The 22,057-nt window shown below is 38.4% G+C and overlaps 1 protein-coding gene across 1 annotated transcript in view; it reads left to right on the top strand.

Annotated features, from left to right (window-relative positions):
- EXOC4 (exocyst complex component 4) overlaps positions 1–22,057 on the top strand; it is a 791,906-nt gene that overhangs the window by 537,049 nt on the left and 232,800 nt on the right. The window lies entirely within an intron of this gene.

Genomic DNA, 22,057 nt, shown 5'->3' with positions numbered 1-22,057 from the left:
CTCACTGTGGCTTCTCCTGCCTTCACAAGCTCAATGAGTGTCTCATCCTATTCCCCCAAGCTCCAGCAGACCTAGTTTGGCAGCTTTTGCTTTTTAATAGTTGTAAATTGATTGGACATGTGGGAGAGTGTTGCTAGGACTGTCTATTCTGCCGTCTTGATGACTTTTTTTTAGACAGGTTACTTTACTGTGCCTCATCTTTAAATGGGGATAATGTTTATCTCTTAGTGGTATTATGAAGAGTAGTAATAAAATTTATATAGCATTTCATGTAATGCCTGGCATATAGTAGCATTCAATAAATGATTTTTTAAAGAAACTTTTATAATTTGTATCCTCTGCCACGAATATGAACCTTTGCATCCCTTGAAAACTTAACTTTTTTAGCCCCTCCCCAGTAGTGGGGGACTTAAGAATGTCCACATCTTCATCACATCCTTAAGTCTCATTGCTGCATAGGCTGCCAAGACCAGCTCTAGTTGGGCATATCCTGAGACCAGGGGTTGGCGGTGGTTGATTGTTGGAAGAGTGGGTTATAGTCTTATACCCATGTGTGCTTTGATGCTTGCATATGAAGCACTGCTGAGTGTGACATCATGATATCGAGCCATGGCCTTGGCCATCATCCTATTTGCAGTTCCCTTAGGACATAACTGCTTTTATGAACAATGAATTTTATATGATTCCTAGTGGCAGAGGGCCAGAATGTTCATCTCATTCACCATGCCAAATTACTCATCCATCTTTATGCTCTTGAACTCTGTTACATTTAAGTGGTGTCATAAAGTGTGCATTCAGTGAACTGAGGAGAGAGTTAGTATACGGGATCGTTGCCTGTAGGTAGTTTTTAAAAACTGTGAATGATTTAGAAGGGAGGAAGATTTAGACTTTGACAGACTTAACAAAGTTAGCTTAGTTCTTTCTTCCTTTACTTAGAGTATACTGGATACACATGTTCTCAGTAAAGGAGGTAGGACTTGCTATGATGCTTTTGAATTTTGATAAACTATTCAGTTTAATTGCTCAGACCCTGAGTTGATGGCATGAAGAGAAAGTTTTATGCAGTAGAGGATATGTATATATATTTTTGATGTGGCTAATTTGCTTTCTTTGGACAACTTATGAATGTGATAAATTCTTCACACTCCCATCCTTATGCTCTTAAAGAATAGAAACCATTGGTTTTAGAACATCCATTTTATCTATTCTTCCATTTTGAATGATGATATTAGTAATAATTATATTAATAATTCAAATCAATAAAAATTGTAATTATGCCACTTAATTTTTTTTCTTAGTGCTTTCTCATTTGATTAACACATAGGCTTCTCTGCTCGTATTTTTTGTCTTCATCATCATCATCTCTTACTCAGCAAAGGTCAAGTGGAAGAGCTTGTAATGGTGCATAGCAGTAATTGAACTCTAGTGGTTAAGACTTCAAGACACCATTAAGAGGACAGAAAAATGCACCTTTAATATCTTAATTTGATCACTCTAATTGAGAAAATACACCTTAATAATTATTCAGTAGGTATATTGACCCGATCATTTATTTGCCTTTTAATTTGGACCCTCAGTCTGCCTCTCTGAGTTTTATCTCCATTTAACTAGGTGATTTATGGAGAACCCTGGACATCAATATTCAGGGGATGGAGCACAGGCCCTGACCTGTGTCTTTTTCTCTTCTTTCTTCCTCCCTGGAGTCCATTCTTCTCATGTATGGCATTGCTGGTGGGCTCCATCAGGGAGCTGACAGCACAGGCTAGTTATAATGATGCTTTCAGATTTCTTCAGAGTCTGTAATTAAATGAGATCACTGAGTCTTAAATGCATCTGCTGTGAAAGTCAGAAGGCTAAATTATCCCATTAAAGACAGAAAAGTGTTACTTGGTGTTAAAGAATCCCAAGTTTAGTATGCTGAATAGTTGCTTCAGGAAGGCTGTTGAAAGCCAGTTGAGCATGGAACATAGTGGGAAGATTGGGAGGCTGGAAGGCCATGTGGTTCAGAACAAGCTGTTCAAGAATCACAGCTGCACTCAGGCTAACTTTTAAGAAAAGAAGGCATTAAACATTTTTTCTTTTGCTTTCCCAAATGCAGTTAACTGCTTGGCTGCTGTCTTTTACTCCTAACAGCTTTTCTATTCCAAGCACCCCAGAAGATGTCTGGAGCTACATGACTGCAGAACAGAATATTGTAGTTAATTAGAGCATGATTTAAATGAGACCAAGGCCATGAATTCAGTTCCCATACAGCCAACTGACTTCACTATGTTAAATCACCAGTTATCATCTTCCCAATCCTAGTTAGCCATCTCCCAGGTTACTGCCACATAGTGAAAGGAGGTCTGGAGAAAAGAACCTGTATTTATCAGCCCAAAACTTCCACAACTATTGGAATGATAGTGTAAATTATGTCCCCCCAAGCCTATTTGGCTAAGTGGGTAATTTCTAGAATTAAAGTCTTCTTGCTTGTACATTAATTTTCTTCAGTTATCAGTTGTGATTCTCCCTTCTAAATATAAAACATAACAATACAAGCATTTGATAAAGTCTTAGCTTTCTCAGTAACCATTTTCTTTGACACGTCCATAAAATGGAATTTTTTCAATTGATTTTCTTTCTTCCTATGTGTGTCTGGCTTATTACATGTATCATAATCTAGGACTTTTATCTTTTGATTACTGTGTAATAAGGGATAGAGTGATAAGACAGGGAGGAACTGGGATGACTTGGACCACAACCATCCCATACTCCCTCCTTCTTTCCTAAGCATTTGCTTACTTTCTCTATCTGCCCGGCTCCTTTTATCCTCAGCACATAAGAATGCCATTATTTCCCATCACCAAACTGAGGTCATAGGAAGAGATGGAAGGCAGAAGTAGACACTTGTTTTATTTTCTTGGTTTTACTTTAGAAATACTAAAAAGTCTCATTTCACATTCAACTTCTTTTCAATATACCAAATACATCAATAAAGAGTTTTTAAATTTGTAAATAAAAGGAAAAAGGGAATTTTAAGCAAAAAAAAAAAAGGTAATTCTTTGGAAGGACACTTGAGTGTCTCTTAGAACACAACCGTTTGGAAGGACAAAAATGAGGGCAGCTCTGGGGACCTTAGCAAGAGGAGTGTGTGAGGCTACTCTCTGTACTGCTTCCGTTATATGACCCAGTTGTTATGAACTCCTAAGTCTCAGGTCTCTTACTTTGGCCAGGTATCTCTTGACACTGTAGAAATCAACTAGAGCAAAGACAGGACTGTGCAGCAGAAAAAATGGCTTCAAAGAGTTTACCCTTCTGGGGGTTATGGATCTTTCTCTGAGAAGGGCGCTGGGTATGCCATCCAAAAAGTATCCATGTTGTTGGAACCAGAGCTAATGAAAGGCCCAGAGGAGAATTTAGTACATGAAAAAGCAGGTGTCAAAGAGTTTTCTAGATCAGCATCCATTCCAGAAATGTAATGAAAGCTCTCAAAGCATACTCAGTACTTGAGAAGTTTAAAACACTATGTCTAGAAAAACATTTTTCCTCAGGCTTAAGGCCACATAGAAGGTCTGTGTTATTTTACATTTTTATTCAATCGTTTGTACTTTTCCCCTATCCAAGAGAAGGCCATGGAAGATCCAACAGTGATGACTTCATTACCCTGGCTATTACGGTTTATGTATCTTATATTAGATTTCCCTCCTAATATTCAGGCAAACAGAAGAAAGTCCAAAAGATGAAAAACCTATATTCTTTTTTGCTCTGTCAAGATGTATTTTTAGTCCACTAATATGTTTTCAGCATCTGCTATGCTCAGGATATTGTGCTTGAATTGTGGAAAATATAAGGAAGTTGAATCAGTTTCTGAATTTAAATAGCTTACAGTTTAGTTGACGAGATAAGACATAAATACAAATGTAGTTAAAGTTATACTTCAAGGTTGTAAATAAATTCCAAATGGTCAGTATATAGATGGAAAGTGCTTTAGGCATAAAAGACAAAGGATTCATGAATAACAACAGTAATGGAAAGTAACATTTGCTGAGCATATTCTGTCAGGTACTGTATTGAGCACCACATCTTGTGTGCTCTACCTTCAGACTGTACAGAGAATCTAACTACTTAACACTTTCTTCACTGCTGCCACGCTCACCCGGGCCCTGTCATCTCTCATCTACACTGTCGCAGTAGCTCTTATCTGATGCGATTACTACTTTTCCTGCCCTTTGTAGTCTTGTTTCCACATGGCAGCCAGAGTGATTCTGTTAAAACACAGGGCAGATCGTGGCACTCTGTCAGGGTACAGTTCAAGTTCTTTGCCATGGCCTATAAAGCAGGGAAGGAAGGAAAGAAAAGCATGGGTTAGAGAGTTTTCTGGACCAGCATCTATTCCAAAAATATGACAAAACTTTAGGAGTTTATTCTTGATCTGAACAGTTCTGGAACACTAGGTTGAGAAAAGTGTTAAAGCTCTCCATTTGTGCCACTTTGCATTTTGTTGATGTGTATTCAGTTTTATGCCACTTCTCCCTCCCCTTCCCCAGCACAAAAGGGCACATATTTTGCTTTTGCCGATATGTTCTATTGTTGATTTCCAGCAAACTTCCTAATATAATTTCACAGTAATGATGTGGGATTCCCACTGGAGGGTGAAACAAAAGCAGTGTGATGAGCTAGAAAGGAGACTGGGAGAAAATGTGAGAGCCATGGGCAGGCCCAGCATCAACCCTACGTATATCCTTGGTCAGATTTTAAACCTCTACACCTCAATTACTGTGTTTGGTTATGAGATTGTGTTACTGTTATAATAATTGCAGGTATACTAATCAGTCCAAGTCTATCCCTTTCAAAGGGGAGTTGTTGTTTTGGTTTGGGTTGTGGGGTAGGACAGGAAAAGATTTTCTCCTTTCCATTTCAGCTTCTATGAATACACTGTTACTAAAAGAAATGATAGACTTTATGCATAAGTTGTGCATTTTAACCATCACACCCACATTATATTGTCTTAGTTTCTAACTCTCCATCTTGGAGGTAGTCAACATATTGATCATCTGGTTTAAAGTGTCCAAGGACTTGCCACTTTTTCTGGATAGGGAGCTCTTCAGCCCACTGACCACATAATTAGATAAAATATATATTCTCATGTAACAAACCTGACGCCATTAGTGTTAGGCAGCTCCTAAGGGAGTCAGAAGCTGCTCCAGCCTCGTAAATAATGAGCACACAACTAACACAACTTGATCGTCCCCACAGAGATGAGAATCAGGCTCCTTTGCAGTGTGCAGTATGGTCAATTGAGTCAGTGGTTGCTGAGTGAACTGCAGTTCGCCCAGCTGCAGGAGAATCAAGCTTTTTTAGGGGCAATAGAGCATGCAATAGAATGTAGGCGGGAAAGGGATTTGATGAATTGATTTTCACTGGAAAAGTCTGAGAGATGTCTTCACCTAAGATTGCTTAATAGTCCTAAAGCTTTAATGAGTCTCTGCCCATCCCACTGGGGGCACTTACATGTTGCTAAGCACTGAGTAGGCTGAAACAAATGATGCAAAAATGTGATTCGATTTCCTGGAACTGTGGGGGTGATTACCATAACACCTCAAATGGCACCAAAGTAATAGAACTCAGACCATTGATAGAAAATATGTGGAAGCTGTTTGCTTCTATCACAAGTTCACGTTAGCCCCGTTTCACACAATTTGTATGTTATGGGTGGCCACATGCATTCCATTTGAAATAAATGATTAGGCAAATTCTTCATATAATTTATCTCCCATTACTAGGACTACATTGTCCTCCTGTTTAAGATTTACAACCAGCCAGTAACCCAAGGGAAGGTATCACGACTGAAATATTCTCAGTTGCATAAAACAAGCCTTCCCAGATTGAGATTTGCAGGTCGAGTTTCATGCTGCATGCTGCTGGGGGCTTTCTGGAACCTGCTTGTCAAATAAACAGAGAATATTCATTCCCAGGCATGTGGTCCCAATAGCTTTCACAAGCATTAAACTCACTTAGAAAATAATTAGTAATCAAAAAAGGCATTTAAACTCAACTCTCTGAAGCATGGAGGGAGATGTACATTACATCGATTGAATTATCAGTATAAATATCTAGTTGTAGGCATAATTAGGTTTTAGTGAATGAAGACATTTATATAGATGGGGGATGTAGAATGTTTTAATCATTGAAGTATCATTTTTATTAGAGCTGGATATTAGGGACTGGCACTGAACTATGGATCCTCTCTTCTCCACTGAAAATGGAAACATTTAGAACTAGAACATTCTTAACATTTAGAACTAGAAGGAAGCTGCCAGTTGATCTCATTCAGCAGCTACCTGTGCAGGGTGCCCAAGTCCTAGAAGTCTGTGAAGTTGGTAATGAAGTTCACAAGTTATTTCAGTATATTCAGGAGTATGAATGCACTCATGATAGAGCTGCACAGTTACAAATAGGTTTATTTGTCTTTTGCCTGGAGTTATATCAGCTCAAGGTGTAGCACTTACTGCTTGCTCCACAGAAGGAGGGCTGAGTCTGACTAGCTCAGTTCTGTGTCCATTGCTCCCACAAATTAGGGCCTCATATATGATAGGAACTTTAATATTTGTTGATTGGATGGTTGGACAAATGGGTGGAATAAGAACTAATCAGAAGTTCTTTTAGCAGTTATACAAACTTGGATGAATTTTCTTGAAAAAGAAGAAATAAATTCTTGTTTAATAAATGCAGTTTGGTTAGTAAAAATATTTCAAAATAAAATCTCCATGAGAGTGAATTAATAAAATAAGTTCTTGGTGTGTAAACTGTTTTGAACAATTGCAAACTGGGGCCCAGAGAAATTAAGTTTCTTGCTCCAAGTTGAGCAGCAAGTGATGGAAAAATCAAGATTAGAATCCAAAGCTGTTGGTCCATGATCTTCCCACCACAAACTATATTATCTAAAACAGATCAGGTTCATTTAGATGTTTGATCTTTATGAAATAAAAATGTTATCTATTATTTATACATCAACATCTATGACTCTAAATAAAACTTACCTCTGTAGTTAATTTTTTTTACATGCAGATGAGACTCTGTTTAAGGGAATTTTGTGGTTTAAGGAAGTTTTGAAAGTTACAGCACCTTTGAGCATCTGATGAGAGCTGTGGACCCTGGAGAAACACCTGTATGCCCGTGCCCATGCAGTTTTACTCACAGCCTCAGGCAATTCACAGACCCCAGGTTAAGGATCTTGGTTTAGGGGATCTACAGCCATTCCTCCTGTTCCTTCCATGGCTTTGGATGCTCCTTTCAGAATTGATGAGCTTTCAAATATGCTTCTACTCAGAGCAGTGCTAGACAACCCATACTGTTTTATCACTTAAAATGCCCCCAAAGGTACTTTTCATATGTCCATGGAATGTGATTACTTTATTTACAACTAAGGCATTTTCATTTTTTAAAATATGGAAAAGAAACCTGCTGCAGAAGAAAATTGTTCACAAGGAGCAAAAATCTAAATTACCATGCTATGATGAAGACGTGAGTGGAGCTATTGTCAAATATGCATTTTTATCCCAAAATGGAAATGAACTGTAAAAACTGAGGCAATTTTAATGTTCTAAAAAAAGTGTATGAAAATGGAAAAAGTGTATGAATTTATAGTTCTTTCAGAGAAGGTATAAAGTAATAGAAAAGAGCAGTCAACTTTAGGTTGTCTGAGTGGGTTTGGAGCCTCGTTAGCACAGAGAGAATCACCCGGTGGGGCATCTTCCCAGGGTGCTCTGCTCATTCAGAACATCGGCAGCACTGCTGCGAGAAAGGAAGGTGCATGTGGACGGTCACCCTGGTTTTTTGAGGCATTCCCCCCGTTACCTGCCACCCTTTTTCTTTACCTGTGAAAATGAGCGGATTACTGGGAAAGTAAGCCTAATGTGTTCAATTAGCAAATGAAGATATTTAGTAGAAGTGAGGCCTCCAAATCTTCAAAGAGCAGCGTGAGCTGGGATCCCTCTCACCTCATTTTATCACCTTCAGGGCTGCTGTTAATTCTAGAGATTTGAAGAGACTCACAGAGGCACTAGAACTCTGTTCATCGTAACTGTATTTATCAGGTACCTCACAGAACTTGTGAAAGTATACAACTCCAGAAGGACGTTCAGCCTCACATCACCCATCTGAGAGTGAAAATGCCCCTCTTGCATTCTGGAGGTCTTTTCCTCTACATGTTCTCATGATACAGTGAGAACTGAAGAGTTAGAGTTGAGGACCTTGAACACGGAAAGCCATTTTCTCCTCATATGTCTAGTTCATTATTTTTATACTGAGTGGTGTGGGTTTTTCTTCCACTGTCCAGTTTCTGTAGTCAACTTTTCAGGTGCCCTTTGTGAAGCTTCTAGTGTTCTTGACCCCTAGATGAAAAAATAACTCTTTAGAGATCCCTTATTATGTACACTCAGGAGGCTTCAGTAATTAGGGTGACATTTCCATCTTTGCTGTCCAGATGAGTCATAGACTAAGGGTCTCCTGGTTTAAAGGGTGGGTTACTTAGGAAAGCCACTAGCAGCCTAGCTCCTTGTCAGCTGTCCTAGTGACACTGAAACTGCGTGGCTTACTCAGTGAGCTCAGGGGCAGAACGTACTTCTTCTACATTGGAGTTCTTCCTTAGTTTTCAGGGTTTCTGAAATCTTGAAATTAAATTACCTTTTTTTCCTGATTTTGAACTTAAACGAGCCTATTCTGTCCCTTAGCACCTGAGATCACTACTTTCAATTCAATTCATTCAGGTTTCAATTCTTTCAGCCCAGATGTTCCTTCAGTCGTTATATTAGTTTCCTTGGAAGCTGTCCAGGCTGCAGATAATGGCCTCTGTGTGTCACAGCCAACTGCCACTGTTCACTTTCTCTTCAGTAGCAGCACGCTTTGGCCCCAATGAGTGAGCATTTCCCAGTCTAATCACTGTTTTTCAAAGAAACTACTTATTTTGCATGCTTTCTTAAATATTAAGTTGAAGAGACTATGTATTCAAAAAACCTTCTTTAAAAAATCAGGTATCCCACAAGGAAGTTCATATATAACCATTGTTGACTGTAACTATTACCCTCAATAAATAAGGAATGAAGACACTTAGAAAAGAGAGAACGATGGGTAATGGGTCTCTTTTTCCCTCTAACCACAACCATGAAAGTATAATCCTCATCAAAGGGCTATAAAGTCGTCTACTTTAGTGGTTCAGCACACTAATGTCTCCCTGCTTTTAGTGCTGTATGTTGACCCTCTGTTCCCTGAAGCTGGGAATTTATTAGTTTTTGTGGCCTTTGGGAATGAATATTCATAATGAGATAGCAGTGATGTTTCAGATCCCTTTAAGGGTCCGAGGGAATTACTCTTAGCAACTAGGAAAGCTCAGAAAAAAGCCAAATCACCCCAGCATCCTATATTAAACCATGGAATGTGAGGCTGTACTTAGAGGATTGAGTGAGTAAACTGAGGCCCAGGTTACACAGTTATAAATGTGCAGCGAGGTCAGAATCTAGGCCTTTTCATACCCAGGCCATATTCATTCCATACATCATGCTATCTCCACATTAATTTGCCTTTTTCATTCCCATGGAAGACATGAAATGCCAAATAACTAATTAGAAATTGACCATGTAGTGAGACATCTGTGAAAAGCTACTCAAGGAGGATAGAAAAGTGTTTCTATCAACCACCATAGTTCTTAGGAGTAAACTCTAGCTATATTTGGGGGCATTAATCTCACCTGCTTTATCACGTCTTTCTTCTTAAAAATTATCATCATTGTTCTTAACAACTTTGAAACATCCTTAAGTTTATTCACAGAAAGTTGGTGAAACACCTGTTAAATGCTGATCGTTATGGTAGATGGAGTGGGGAATATGGAAGACATGATGGCTTCCTTTTAATTCTTTTTTCCTAATTATAATGTAAGCATATTATGAAGATTTACAATTGTAAGGTAACGTTATTAAAATTCTTCTGATTGCACTTTAATTTACTATAGACATACAGTCATCTAGCCTTAAAAGTTTTGGGTTAAATTCTACCTAACTTTCTCCATAGGTGGCTTATTTCAGTCACTGTTGTACTCTTTTAATTTTGTAATGAGATCAGGTAAGATGGAAGAACTGTTTTGCCTTCCCAAGGTGACGTCATTTGGACCCCAGCCTGAGGCTCTATTTTTCCTGGGGTGGATACCAATCAGATATATGGGGAAAAGGGTTCCTCTAGTGGGAATATGGCCAGAGACTCCTGATAACGTCTGCCTAGAAAGGTTCCTCAGTTCAGAAGGATTAACTAGATGGCTTTGCCTGTTACAGGCGTGGCACTGACATAACATTGGGTTAACAAGATTATTTTTAGTTATCTATGTCTTTGGTTTTATTTGGAAGGCACCTGACTTCATAGATGGGCTCCTTCCCCAGTTATGTGCCTGGGAAGCTAATTATTCAGTCGGAGAGTAATGAAAGACCCTGCCATCTGTCTGCCGATTTAATGGAGTATCAGCACATCCCAAATAGGAAGTAATTGGATTGACAGACACGAAGCCAGTTATTAGACTGGTGTTATCTGATTGGGAAAAAAACAGGCAGAGAAGCATACAACTGTAGCAAAACTAATCTGATGATGTCTGTTGTTCCCGGAATACACAGCCCAACAAACAGAATGCATGGACTTTGAAACCCCTGACTGGCTTAGGAACGTTTGGAGTTTCTTCTCTCAGAATTCATCTCTGTATTCTTATTGCAAATCATTATAATGCAATCTAATAAAACACAGTTTGCATAAAGATGGGCCCATTTATAAAACTGTCACCACAGCCACTCTATTAATAGAGCCATTTTAAAGATTTATTGTGAGCATATGTTACTTTTTACAGGGGGCCAAATTGAGAGCTGCAGGATTTGCACATGCAAGAATGTGCTACTGATGATAATTCAAAAAATATTGAAGCTAGTCTACCCAAGTATTGTCATTAGACTCGTACTCTTTTCTTACTTTTCAGGTGTGATCATCAAACAACAGTCTTAATGAGGCATTAAAGAAAGGTGACAAGGTCTAGAGCAGTGTTGCATAAGCACTTACTTTCAGAGATTCTAATTTTACTTCCTGGTATGACTGGAGGTCAGGAAAAACATGGGATGGGCTAAATATGAGGGTTTGGAACCAGAAATGGATTCTGAGCTTTATTCTTCTCTAAACAGCTGTGGCTGGATGGATCTGATGGGGAAAAAGTAGTAAAGACATTGTCTTCATTCATTCACTAATCGATTCAGTGAGAATCATAACCCTGCTCAACATAATTTCTGGAGTCTCCAGTCCTTGGAAGTCATGGAGAGAACTAGACAGGAGTTCAGCAAGTTTCTATTTATTTGGCAAGTATCTAAATATCACCTGCAGTGTTCTAGGCACTTCCCTAGGTTCTAGGTATACGGCTGTGAGTCAGTTGAAGTCTCAGGACTTGTATCAGTCCATTTTTGTTGCTTATAACAAAATACACTGAACTGGGTGATTTATAAACAAAATGAAATTTATTGCTTACAGTTTCTGAGGCTGAGAAGTCCAAAGTCCATCTGGTGGTGGCAACAGCGATCCAGGGGTCTCACATTGCAAGAAGCAGAGAGAGAGAGAGAGAGAGAGACAGACAGACAGACAGACAGACAGACTCTCCTTTTCTTTTAAAGCCCTCAGAACCACACCCCTGACCACCATTTTTAATCCATTCACTACAGCACGGTCCTACAATTAATCACCTCTTCAAGGCTCCACCTTTTGATTACTGTGGCACTACTGCTAATGTCTGGAATCCTGTCAACATTGCCAATTGTAGCACTCTTAATCCTGTTTGTGATGCCAGTTGTAAAGCTAGGCAACCTCACTAGTTGTTGGGCTCTTTTACCTGCCAGTAATCCTGCTGACTGAGCTGATGGTTGAGCTAGGGCTGGGGCTGGAGCTCCCAGACCCCTCAAGCCCATTCACAGACTGGGTCACAAACCCTTCATATGCCAGGCTGGGTCACCAGACCCCTCACATGCCAGACTGGGTCACCAGACCCCTCACATGCCAGGCTGGGTCACCAGACCCTTTCGTGAAGGTCTATGAGCTAGATAACCGGCCAAAAGGTCCTTGGAAGCTGTATGCTGGAAAGCATGGCTGCACTAGGTGGATGCCTGAGGCAGACGCCCGCCTGCCTGCTTCATTAAAACTCTCTCTCTCTCTCTGAAGAACACAAGAATAGCAACAAAACTAAAAAGATACATTGGTACACATATGCACTAACTACACACACACACACACACACACACACACACACACACACACACACACACACACACACACACACACACACACACACACACACACACACACACACACACACACACAAATTTGCTTACAAAGGATATGCTAAAACCACACCCAACTGGACCTGAGGCAAGGGCCCTGACCAAACTATTCTATTTTCCCAACAATTGCTGTAATAGGATTTCCCACCCTCTTAACAATCACAATGGGGCTAAGTTTCTAATACATAAAACTTTGGGGACACAATTCAAGCTTCAGTGAGTTTGGGGGGACATAATTCAATCCACCACAGTCATCATGGGACATACATTGCTGTGAGGCAGATGGAAGGTAACCAACAAGTTCTGTGAAGATAAAGAAGGTAATGAAAGGAGACAGAGAATGATGTTAGGAAGGTGACATGTGCACACACACAACTCAAGTGAGAGAGTGAGTTGGAGGACTGTCTGGAGGAACAGCAGCTAGGCAGAGGGACCGACACTTTCAAAGGCCAAAGTGCATTGTGAGTATTTTTGTTAGTGTTACCACCAGGAAACCAGGTGCTGCCAGGTTCCTTTGCCAGATAATGATCCTCAGCATTCCTTATTTGAATGTTATGGATACTGATAATAAGCATTGGAGGTGTTGTGAACTATAACCAATATGTAAACATATAATATTGTTAGTAAGATCTTCATCATTGTAAAATGAGTCATTAAAAACTTTGAGGGAATTCCTACTTTAAGAGACTGACTCTGTGGTAACATCACTTTTATGATACAAATAGCCTATCATTAATTTGATTGGCACATTTACAAATAAATGAACAAAGGAATTGTTAGAGGTATTACCATATAACAAGTGCTACTATATTTCAGGTGCTGTGCTTATATACACTAGGTGAATGAGGCACTATTACAATATACACTTCACTGCCAACTTTGCAGTAACCCTGCAAAGTAATATTATTTCCCCATCTTGTAGACTAGGAGCTTGGGTAGTCAAGGAGATTTCATAGTTAAGTACCTGGGAGAGGTGAGATTCCAACCCAGGCGTGTCTGACCCCAACCCCATGCTGTCTGCTATACACCATGTTGTCCAAAACATCATACTATTGAATTCTTAATATGAGTGGCACACTGTGTTAGGAACCATGGGAAATATAAAAACAAAACAAAACAAAACAAAACAAAACAACAAAAAACCAATCCCTGTACTCAAAGAAATGAAAATATAATTGGGGATAGATAATTATATGAGAAATAACAGAGAACAGTGAGAAATGAGGTATAAACACATAATTGCATTCCTTGCACTATGAGAGCTAGGGAAGAGAGAGCTTAGTGTATGCTGGAGACAATAAGCCCGAAGCTGAGCTTTTGAAAGACAGGTAAAGTTGAGGCAGACTGTGTCATAGAGTTCTAGTCATACGTGGGTGTTAGGACCTACTCCTGTACCTAGGGTGAAAATTGGATGTCATCATGATTTCCCATAAAAATTGCTTAGCAAGTCAGAGATGAACTACTGTCTCTCAACACGGTAAATACAGTACAGCTAGTTGTTTTTATTTTTTAACCCCCTTTTGGTTAATCTCCAAAAGAAGTATTCACCTTGTGAATAAATGCATTATATTGCATAAAAAATACATATTTTAAAATGCTAGATCACACAGTCACAATAAAGGCAGACAGGAGCTGAGTCTGATTGAGGGATCTAGGTTTGGGTCTCCCTGTCTTACTTATCCTGGGACATATTCTCCTTGATTGGAATGGCAGGCTGAATGCTTCATTATATTTATTACATAGCCCTTTCTCTCTCAGCCCATGCATCACTGATTTTATATATATTAACTGTGGGCATTCTGAAACCTCACTGAAATGGGGTGTGTTCTGAATGAGTAGAAGAGTATAAGCAAAAGGTCCAGAGCAAAAATAATTTTGCATTCTCATGAAATACTAAGCAAACAAGCATCCTGTAGAAATACGGGAAAGTAATGGGACCAGATCATGGGAGGGCCGTGAAACCCAGAGAGAGAATTTGAGATTCATGTGATGGAAGTAGAAGCCACTGAAAGTTTTTGAGAAATAGAATATCAGTATGAAAGAGATCTTTAATGCAAATTAATCTGGTGGTGAAATGTAGGGTGAGTAGTGAAATAGGCATGGAAAAGACCAGCCCAGAGACAGAATAACCTAGGAGAAGAGGGTATAGACTAGAATTGTAGACAGTCATAGAGATAGGACTCATCTGGAGATGATTTTTTTTTTTTTTTGCCTTTTCATCTTACTTGATCTCATTAAAGCAATTTAAAGGAGATGATGCACATTCAAAGGAAGAGGTTAAATATCAAGAACTTAGTGAATCCACTAGCTGTATGGCTTTTCAGAATGTACTATTCCATCCATTCATCCAGCCACCCAGCCATTCATCCAGCCACCCAGCCATTCATCCATCCTATCTTCTTTTCTCCCTCTCTAAATTTATACTTACAGCCAAACATATAACTTGCCCAGGTAAGAGTCCCTTCATATCACTATATGATGTTGGTGGCATTAAATTAGATAATAAATATGAAAATGACTCAAATTCTGAAAACAAATTTCAAATATTATGATGATGATTATTGTCTACTTGTCATCTCTTTTGGATTTTCTTAAAATCACATTTAAGTTAGATAGGTAGATTTATGTATTGCTTGTGCATTTGAAAATGAATATATCCTTGGATGATCCAGTTTCCATCTATTCTGATTCTTTCTGCATTTCTATAACAGCATCTTCTCCTAGAGAATTAATTGACCAAAAATAAAGGAAGTCTTGCTTCTCTATCAAGATCTGAAATAATCACATTGGTTCTCTTTATGAGGCTGTGAATGAAAGATTCACAGCTCTAAGAATAAAATGTTTTTTGATAGTGTCTCTTTTTTATCCTCGTAAGACAGTATTAAGTAATAGTCAAATTATTAAGTAATATTTCTGCACTGAATTTTTCAAGTCCTCTGATGATAAGATTTTCTTTCTTTTGTTTCAAAAGTTCTCACAGTCTTAGGAACAATAGTCAAAAAGAAGTCTGTTCATGAAAACATTTCATGGAGATCCCCTGGTCATTGCTTTCAAAGTTGAGATGACCCAAGTAGCTGACAGTGTTGACATCTAATTATAACTTTTTCCCCCAGTGTGAGGACCTAACAGACAGGCATCTTCTTCTATTCTCTAATAACAATACTACAAAGTGTCAAGCATGCATAACTTCTCAGGTCTGAAAGCAAGATATAAAATTTTTAAGCTCATCTCATGCTTTTGTTCCCTTCTAGTGTTTAAACTTACATAAATTATCTCGTGGAATAGAATGGCTCAGCCTTGTGGTCGAAGTTATCGAGGCCATTTTTTCTCCAGACGAATAAAAGAATTGCTACATGGCACCTGGCCAGGTGACCCGCATGACAGATGCCCACCAGATACTTTAACATGGTGAGGGCAGATGATGAAGGCCTGGCATGTGGGGTCAGGTGATTAGCGAGCATGAAGGTGGCTCTCCTTACGCGTGTTATTGCTGTCTTCACAGTGCTGTTTATTCCTGTGCTAATTTCCAAGGGGAGCGATGAGATGAGGAACGTGGAAAGCTGTATTGGGAAATGATGTTCTTTTTGGCTGTGAGCTAGACATTGTTCACTAGCATCTCCCCATGTTTATGTTCTGTTGTTGGTTGAGTAGCGTGTATTTGCTCTTTATGAATCATCAGTAGGCCTACTCCCTTCTTCCTAGCCACTGTATACCCAGGTAATAAGAGGCACAATTTGTCTTAGCAGCAATATTGTTCATAATTTCTGAATACCTCCCAAAGGTAAAGACTCTGCTCAGCAATGTGAATTAATTAGAGCTTTCACAAATGAAGTTGGCTCTAATTATCACAGGTAGAGAAAATGCAAGCATAAAATGATTGTAAACTCTGGCCAACAGCAAATGAATACAGTAGTCTCCCCTTATCATCAGAGGATATGTTCTAAGACCACAGATGATACCCAATCCTATATACACTATGTTTTTTCCTGAACATATGTACCTATGATAATGCTTAATTTATAAATTAGGCACAATAAGAAATAACAGTAACTAGTAATAGAACAATTAAAACAATATGCCGGCATCACTGCCCTTGCGTTTGGAAGCCATAATTAAGTCAAAAAAAGGTTACTTGAACACAAGCACTGTGCTGCCACCATAGCTGATCTGATAACCTTGCCAGCTGCTAAGTGACTAACAGGTGGGTAGTGTCTACAGTGTGGACATGCTGGACAAAGGGAGGATTCACATCCCAGGGGGATGGAGTGGGACAGGGTGAGATTTCATCACACTACTCAGAATGGCATGCAGTTTGAGACGTATGTGGTGTTTATTTCTGGAATTTTCCATTTTCTATTTTTGCACTGAGGTTGACCGTGGGTAACTGAAACCACAGAAAATGAAACTGCAAACAAGGGGGGACCACTGTATACATTTTCTTCACATATGCTCAGGTAAACATAGCCCTAAATTAGCTGGTTTGCATCATGGCCATTTTCACATAGGCTTAATTTTTACTTCCTCACTTTATGCAGGAAGTTTGCATTGAGCATCTGCCAACACGCTATGCTGGACGCTGAGGGGAATACAGTCATAAATCTAACCAATATCCTGCCCTCAAAGAACCTAGAGTCTAGGAGGGGGATAAAGTATGTAAACAAATTAGAGAGTGGTATGTACCATTAGGGCTCTTAGCCTGTCTGGAGTATAATTCTTAAGTTCATTTCTCCCTGGGTCAGTGGCTTTAGTACTTTTTCCCTCCACCATAACCCATAATAAGAATTATTTTTTTATATCAGGATCTAGTAGATTCTTATGTATGTATAAAATATATATATATTATATATATATACACACACATAAAAGTTACACAAAACAAATTTAGCATAAACACACGTAATACACTTTGATATTTCCCGTTCTGCTAGTCCTTTCTGCCTTTATCTCCCCCTCAACTCCCCTGCACCCATGCTGGTTGCATCACTTTAATTTTATTTCATGACCACTAGTAGGGTGTGAACTGTGATTTGGATTCAGCATTGCTTTAGTCTGAGCTTCTTAAAAACAGGTTGTATGTTTTGTCCATTTCTCATTCTTACCGTCTAGTGGTGCTTGACATGTAGTAAGCTCACTAAATGTTTGGTGAGTCGGTGAATAAAGGGATACCCAAATCTGCTCAGAGCCGGTTCTTGGTCCAACCTGATGAATAGTGCAGATATGTTTTCTATAATACTGACCTCAAGAAATAAGAAAAACTTATGTCTCATTCTGTCACCTCTACCGAGGTGAACATAACAGGATGAAGATTTATATTATTGAGAAACTATTCATGTAGTTTAAGAGTAGGCAAAACATCTACCACCCTCAACTTTTAATACATTTTATTTTGTTAATGGTCTCTTTTATTCAGCATGCTGTTGAGGATTTTTCTGAAACCATGACTTAAGGAATGAAATCTACCTTCAATTATTTATGGTTTAAATTAATGCAAATAAGACTTTTGGCTTGCTGTGCTGATACTCATTAATAAATATTTCACTGGGTATTAGGAAGATTGAGATTGACTAAATGAGCCTCTTTTTCAATATAAACAAAGGCCCTTGTGTTTTTCACTGCTGTGCAGGCCCAATTCTCATGTCTGGCTTTCATTAGGGCAGATGAATGTCAGATGGGTACATCCACAGAGTGATGGATCCTGTGGGAACCAGAGTCAGCAGGGGGCTCTGCAGTGAAACAGTCCTCTAGTTAAACCAAATTTAATCTCATTAGCAGGGTAATTGTGCTGTTAGGGGAAATGGCCAACCAGGTTAAAGAGAAACCAACATATTCTAATTACTCTTTCACCCTTGTCATTGGAGAATTGAACTAAGAGGCAGAAGATGCAGATTTCATGCTTAGCCAAACACTGTGATTGAGTCTCAGATCAGCTCTCTCACAGTTCCTAGAACCTGTGCATGGCATTGGTATCATGTTATACACACTCGGGCATCCTTTCCTGTAGAAATAAACACACCAGTGTAGTGCATGATCCTGTCATGTTGCTTCTTTTTATACGTATATTTTGCCCACTCACTTTTCCAGCAAAGTTATACACATCAGACTTTGCCAATGTTTTAAAACTGTTCAGGATGTAGTATAGTAGTGCAGTGGAAAGTTCTAAAACTACCTAAATATGTAGAACTTAGTTATGAAAAATATGCCTTTCCATATTTCTGCTCATTGGGAAATTTTCTAGAATCATTGAATCTGTGACCATGTATTTCCCATTCTTCTGAATTTACATGCATGTGGGCTTTGCCATTTTTAGAAGAAAGGATGGTGGACTAATTAGGAGCCAGATCTGGGTTCAAAACAGAGTCACAAAGCTAGATAGCAGTGTGACCTTCAGCAAATTACTCATCTAGTCTGAACTGCAGTTCCCTCATATGTCAAATGGAAATAATTACTGTCAAACAGTTCTCAAAACAGAATGAGTTTCTAGTATGTGAAAGTCCTTCATAAGTGCTAACATGGCACTATAGACATGAGAGATAGCCATGTATCCACTTAACTTACATGACTTGGCATCCCTAGCTCCTGCACATAGCTTACACAGGGTGAGTAAATGTTAGTTGAATTAATTAACTAGTTAGATGTTTGAAAGATTTGCTGACATCTTTCAGATTGTTGCTGGAATCTTACGTGAATGATTATTGCCAAGGATTTGTCAAAACCAGTTAAATGGATTCTGCTGCATACATTTTATCAGCACCGCACTCTCCCGAGTGAGCCACGGGCCAGCCCATGCTGCATACATTTTAAAAGGAGAGAAAATACAATGAACACCTTCTGTCCGAGAAGGACTTATTATATTGCTTCCAAAACAAGATATGCATGTGGGAAATGATATAAAAATACTTAAAATATTAACAAGTGTGAATGCATTGTAGTAACAACCTGAATATGTAAATGGTAAATGCAAAACTAACTCTTGTGCTTTGGCTATCTTGCCTGTGGCCATATTTTTCACTGTCAACCTTGTAAAAATGAACAATTTTATGTGTACTTTCATATTGAAAATAAACTGTGTCAGAGGGACCTGACTGCCAATATGATGGCTGGAAATTTTTTTACAAGTTTTATATCAACAAAGTAGTTTTCTGAAATAATTCTTTTTCCATTAAGATGTACTTTATATTTGTGTTATGATAAAGCGTATATTCCTGAAATTTTTCCATTGCTTTGAAACCAGGAAACATTTCTCAGATGAAATCAGAGCTTACAATGGATTTTTTAAAAATGTGTAAACTATTCTGATTCTTGCATATTCAGCTGCAGTTAGTAGCAACAATCAGCCCAAGAGTGTAACACACTGAGCAGAGTCACCTGATTGCAGACATAGACTCTTGGACAGCTGTTTATCTTCTATGTGTTTTAGGTGTTTGTCATCAGCATAATCCAGAAGAATATCAGTAGTAGAATGTTGTAGAAGAATATTGTAGTAGAAATTCTTTTGTAGGGTCTAGGGTTTTTATTAGAAATGCTGTGTATTCCATCATTTTAATGCCTGTACAGTTGATAGATATTCACTTGCGAGTAATCAACTAGATAGGAGGCAGTTTTTTCTTTATTATTCCATATACAAATGTAATAATCTATACTTTTCTCCATTTCAGATTGTGAGCTAAATTTTTAACTCTGATTTTGGTTACACGGGATGTCAAAACTTGGATAAAATGGAATAATAGGAATAGTAAAGTCTTTAATTCCTGTCTAATAAGTGGACCTATTTATAAAACTAACTATAAAGGATGAAATAACTCCCTGATGCCTCTGGAAGAACCATAGGGTGATAAGAATGGAATACTGGCCGAGATGGCTTGAAAATGTTTAGCTTAGTTCACTTTTGAGTTTTAATTGCTCGTACTCTAACCCATTTTGTCATGTTGAAACCGTGGATGTGTAGTATGTCAATAGATGGCCAAAAGTGAGAAAATAGAAAGTGAGAATCTCTTCCAAGTAGGAAAGGGCTCTGTAGGAGGTAAACTTGGAAACCTTGAACCATTATAGAAAAATAACTTTGTGAATATTATTGCAAGATACTTACTTAGAGGTATTATTCTAGGAGAATGTGGATGTAGGAGGAGAGAAAGGAGCCAATAGTGATATGAGAAGATTATCATGACTTAATTGAAATAATCAACTTTGCACATAAAAGAAGATAAAAGTAGAAAGGTTTAAGGGACCAGACTCATAACTCTTGTTATCTATGACTCACAATTCTTGACTAGGGGATCACTCACCACTTTGCAGATACTTTGTTCTTACAGTACTTTGCATTCAGGTTGGTAGTTAATTGAGTGATAGTAAACATAAGAGTGGGGTAAGAAATAATCATAAACTAAGTTCAGGAACAAGGTTAGCTGCCAAATAGGCTCATTAGAGATTGTTTAATCTGAATGTTCCAAAGCATTCATTTATTAAACATAAGGAAATCTATCCTGTTGAGAAAGAGTAGAAGAGAGAACCTAGTAGCCAGCCTGTTTCTTCCAGCAAATATATACTGTGATTTTATCCCAGCATGTACACAAGGCATGTTTTTGACACATGAAATACTTTCACTCTTTGACTTCCATCACTGATACTCAAGTAGTATTCAACTTACGCCAGATTCCCTGAATTTTACATTAGAGAGAAAGGCTAGGTTTTAATTTGCTAATAGTTTGCCTTAAAATGCCTCACATTGATGCATTTAACACAATGTGTGCATTATTTAACCTCACAACCTTTTTTTTTCTTTTATCGTCTCTACTCTTTTTTCATTTTGTTTAGCCATATTTATTCCCTAGCCTTAAAATAATCTGTGCATTGTAACCCCTGTAAAAAGCACTGGCCTTTAAAGACAAGCCTAAGTAAGTTGTGATAACTTATTGTTATTTATTAAAACATTTATTAACTACACCCACTGTACTTGATATCATGTCTGGTACAATTCAAAGATGCACAAAACAGTTGCTTTTCTGAAGGAACTTAAGTCTAATAGGTAGAAAAAGGACTACTGATATAAAGTAATGAAGTAAAGTAGTTCAAATGAGTAAAATAGTTCAAAGAGATCAGAGAAATCTTTATGAGTGAGTTAGATTTTAATTGTTCCTTGAAGGAATACTATAGTGAAAATGATAATTTTCCAAACTACCGCTCTAGCTGATATGCCACAATTTAGAAAATACAGAGTTTCACAGAAGTAGACCCCACGGACATCATGAGAAAAGTCATGCACTTTTTAAACAGAATGAGGGAGTACTCAGAAAGCAAAGTTTGTTGATGAGTAGAAGTGGAAATAATGTAAGACTTATTCTTGAGTACCGCCCAGGTACCAAGCTCTGTCTGCGATGAATGAGCTGTTTTCTCTTTTTGAGATATTTAAAAACTAGTAGGAGATAAGACACTCAGTAGGAGTATTCTGTAGACCTGGAGTGGGATGGTGACATAGTGAAAAGCAGTCAATGCACACTTCAGGGAGAAAGCCTTCTGGAGAAAGTGACATTTAAGCTAAGGCCGTAGGACAAGTGACAGTCAGGAAAGAGGTATGAGGGAATGTTCCAGGTAAATGGACAGCATATGCAAAGACCTGGAGGCAAGAGAGAGCAGGGCACATTATCAAAACTTCAAGTAGTTGTACATTCTGTGCTTTAATGAGATTAATATAGCTGTATGTTGGATAAGATGAAGGAAGAAAGGATTGAAGGTGT

The sequence above is a fragment of the Cynocephalus volans genome, chromosome 6 (genome assembly GCF_027409185.1).
Source record: "Cynocephalus volans isolate mCynVol1 chromosome 6, mCynVol1.pri, whole genome shotgun sequence".
Classification (NCBI taxonomy): Eukaryota; Metazoa; Chordata; class Mammalia; order Dermoptera; family Cynocephalidae; genus Cynocephalus; species Cynocephalus volans.
This window is presented reverse-complemented; position numbering and strand designations above follow the sequence as displayed.